We start from the raw sequence: 4,520 nt of genomic DNA on the forward strand, positions 1-4,520 counted from the left end.
AAAACAATGCTAAATGCAAAAAATTAAACTGCAGATAAGTATTTAATCATACAAAGTTCAGATAACAAAAATAAGCTTGCAAAATTTTTAAAAGGGTGGAGAAGATGCTTAACATATCTTTTGTTTTTGACGTCAAAGGCTTTGTGGCCAACTGGTACACAAACTCAATAGGTCACTCAGTAAAAGCTAGTCAAATTAACCAGATGCCAACAAGGACATTGCGTGACATACTCTCATCCTCAAAAAAGAATATAGGAGACTACATTAAAGAGATAGTTAATCCAAAAATGACAATTCTGACAGTATTACTCTCATGTCATTACTAAACCTTAGATGTGCAAAACATATAAGATATTTTGAAGAATGTTGGAACCATTGAATTTCATTGTATGGACAAAAAATACAATGGAAGTCGATAGGACCCAAAACAGTTTGAGGTCACACTTTAGTTTGGGGATCAATTCTACGGTGGCCCAGTAGTGCACAACACAATGAAATCTCCACAACACAACAAATTCTCAAAAACACAACGGAATCGCCACAACGCAATGCATAGGACAAATGTTATTGTATTGTGCTCATTTCATTGAGTTGTGGCTTGTTTCCGTTTTGTTGCGACTTGTTTCTGTTGTGTTGTGCTAATTTCGTTGAGTTGCGGTTTGTTTCTGTTGTGTTGCGACAAAATCCACATATCCAGTTACAGAAGTAGCGGAACTCATGAAGCTCCAGGATATGGACAAAGGCATTGCTATCGCTGTAACGAAGTAAAGAGAAGATATAAACGTTTTGAATGTTAAAATAAATACAATAAACACTCGACTACGACAATGTATAGTTTATCTGTGTTATTCAAGCCATCTCTGGTATTTTCATAATAATTAAGTATATTTATAATCCATTGCTAATCGATGTATAAGTAGCCTATGCAGTAGTAGTAGCTTAGCTAGTTAATGGAAGGCTACCTGCTGCCGTCAGAGCAAGTGTAATTACTGCATTCACGTGCTCCTCTGATGCTCTCATTTCCCGAGTTGTGCTTTTAACTCGGAATGTGAAAACAGCACACTCGCATTACTACAAAGATTTGTTGGACTTGTATTATTAGAGCTTTCCGAATTGAGTTCACGTGCATTTTCTCAGTCGGGAAATAATTTTTCATGTGCGGTGCCGGTGTTGATGCTTCTTACGTCCTTTTCAGAGAAACAAAGGACAAATATTTCAATCGATCGCTCAGGCATGGCACCGAAATCTGCGTTCTGATTCGGTTCTTGTACATACCAGTTACATAGGTACTGGTGCCATATTGGTACCGGATTTCGGTACCCAACCCTAGCTGCGACTTATTTCCATGGTGTTGCAGCTTGTTTCCGTTGTGTTGTGCTAATTACGTTGTGCTAATTTTGTTGTGCTGCGACTTGTTTCCATTATGTTGCAGCTTGTTTCCATTGTATTGTGCTAATTTTGTTGTGGTGCAACTTGTTTCCATTGTATTGCAGCTTGTTTCCGTTGTGTTGTGCTAATTTCGTTGTGTTGCATCTTATATCCGTTGTGTTGTGGCTTGTTTTCCATTGTGTTGTGCTAATTTCATTGTGGTGTGCTAATTTCGTTGTGTTGTGCTAATGTCGTTGTGGCTTGTTTCTATTGTGTTGCAGCTTTTTCTCCATTGTATTTTGCTAATTTCGTTGTGTTGAGGCTTGGTTCCATTGTGTTGTCCTAATTTTGTTGTGCTGCAACTTGTTTCCATTGTATTGCAGCTTGTTTCTGTTGTGTTGTGCTAATTTCGTTGTGTTGCGACTTATTTCCGTTGTGTTGTGGCTTTTTTCTGTTTTGTTGTGCTAATTTCATTGTGTTGTGCTAATTTCATTGTGTTTTGGCTTGTTTCCATTTTTTGTACTAATTTCGTTGTATTGTGCTAGTTTCGTTGTGTTGTGGCTTGTTTCTATTGTGTTGCAGCTTGTTTCCATTGTGTTGTGCTAATTTCGTTGTGCTGTGACTTTTTGCCATTGTGTTGCAGCTTGTTTCCATTGTATTGTACTAATTTCATTGTGTTGTGCTAATTTCGTTGTGTTGTGGCTTGTTTTGTTATGCTAATTTCATTGTGTTGTGCTAATTTTGTTGTGTTCCGTCTTATATCCATTGTGTTGTGGCTTGTTTCCGTTTTGTTGTGCTAATTCCATTGTGTTGTGGCTTGTTTCTATTGTGTTCCAGCTTGTTTCCATTGTGTTGTGTTAATTTCGTTGTGCTGCGACTTGTTTCGTTGTGTTTTGGTTTGTTTCCATTTTTGTGCTAATTTCGTTGTGCTAATTTCGTTGTGGCTTGTTTCTATTGTGTTGCAGCTTGTTTCTGTTGTGTTGTGCTAATTTCGTTGTGTTGAGGCTTATTTCCGTTGTGTTGTGGTTTGTTTTCATTTTGTTGTGCTAATTTCATTGTGTTGTGCTAATTTCATTGTGTTGTGGCTTGTTTCTATTGTGTTGCAGCTTGTTTCCATTGTGTTGTGCTAATTTCATTGTGCTGCAACTTTTTTCGTTGTGTTTTGGCTTGTTTCCATTTTTGTGCTAATTTCATTGTGTTGTGCTAATTTCGTTGTGGCTTGTTTCTATTATGTTGCAGCTTGTTTCCTGTTATGATTGCATACTCCACACTCAAGATACAAAACAGGTACATTTATTTAAAGTTGATGGGCAGAGACAGTAGAGTGAAAGGGTGGTAAACGGATGCAGGGGTGGAGAGTGATGAGATGGGGTTCTCACAGAACAGGGGTGCTGTCCGACAGGGGCTCGTGGATGAACGGGAGAACCGCACACCTCAACGCCGCGTTGTACAGCTCCAGGGAGGACGAACTGGCATCCAGGACACGGATGGACAAAACTTGGAACAAACACAAGAGGTAAACACACAGGCAGGTAAGTAACAGGTAGATCGCTGGGAAAACACGTAGGAGTCCACTTTGAAACAACGTTGCATTAACGAGATCGGACAAGGACTGTTGTTGAGGTGTGTGGTTTTGTAGTGTGTTGGAGATGAGGTAATTGGCTAGGAGACAGGTGCAGGTGATCAGAGTGCAGGTAAAGGTGATCATGAAGTGCGTGGGTGACGATGGAGCCTGGCCGTTCTGTGACATTTCCGTTGTGTTGCGCTAATTTTGTTGGGCTGCGACTAGTTTCCATTGTGTTGCAGCTTGTTTCCATTGTATTGTGCTAATTTCGTTGTGTTGTGGCTTGTTTCCATTGTGTTGAGGCTTGGTTCCATTGTGTTGTGCTAATTTTGCTGTGTTGTGCTAATTTTGTTGTGCTGCAACTTGTTTCCATTGTATTGCAGCTTGTTTCCGTTTTGTTGTGCTAAGTTCATTGTGTTGTGCTAATTTTGTTGTGTTGTGGCTTGTTTCTATTGTGTTGCAGCTTGTTTCCATTGTGTTGTGCTGTGAATTTTTTCCGTTGTGTTGTGGCTTGTTTCCATTTTGTTGTGCTAATTTCGTTGTGCTGCAACTTGTTTCTATTGTATTGCGGCTTGTTTCCATTGTATTGTGGAGATTTTGTTGTGTTGTGCATTACTGGGCCACCTTAAATTGCCACCATTAACTAACTATTAACTATGACTTTTGCCTCAATAAACTCATAATTTGTTGCTTATTAATAATTTGTTTTGTTTTTTGGAAACAATATGTGTTTTATAAGTACTAACAAAACAGCCAATTTTTAAGTAATATGTATTCTAATAAGCAACTGGTTAGTTGTGAGACTTGGTCCCTACACTAAAATATTACCCTGTTTGATTACCAACATTCTTCAAAATATCTTCTTTCATGTTTCACAGAAGAAAGAAAGTCATACAGGTTTGTAACAACATGAAGGTGAGTAAATGACAGAATTTTCAATTTTGGGTGAAGTATCTCTTTAAATATGGTCCCCACTGGATGTCTGGTGTAAAATCTAGGTCCTAAAGCAAACTGGCAAAACCACATATCAAGCATATTCATTTTCAGACCTCAGTTCCTGTGGTGAAATCAAAGCCAAAAGCTTCTCTTTCTCTCTCTCTCTCAATAAAAAAAGAAAAGAAAAAGTTGTTTAAACTCATTTCAAGGTGTGCCGTATATTTTCCAGCACCCACGATTCCTATCAAATCCCTTCGTTTTCTTCTAGATTTACCCAATTGCTTCCCACCCAAACCCTCCCTCTTTCCTCCTCCACTCTTTGCCCTGTCCAGCGCATTCCAATCCTCTGCCATCATACCTGGTGCCATTTCACACGCTTCCCCAACTGACCAATCATGCGCAGACCTGCTCACAAAGACCTTCGCTGTTACCGGACAGCTCTACTGCAGAGGGGGAATAAAAAATCAAGTCATTGGCAACGTCCAAAACAGGAGGAAAATATTAACACAAGAAAATTGGGGAAAGTAAAGTTGGCTCTGGGCCAATCTTTCCACTTGGGTAAGAGTCTGTGGCCAAAAAAATTTGCAACTTTCACAACGAGCCCACACCCTACTCAATTCCCCTCATGATAAGACAGACAGATAGATGACTC

This window comes from Barbus barbus, assembly GCF_936440315.1.
Source record: "Barbus barbus genome assembly, chromosome: 41".
Taxonomy (NCBI): Eukaryota; Metazoa; Chordata; class Actinopteri; order Cypriniformes; family Cyprinidae; genus Barbus; species Barbus barbus.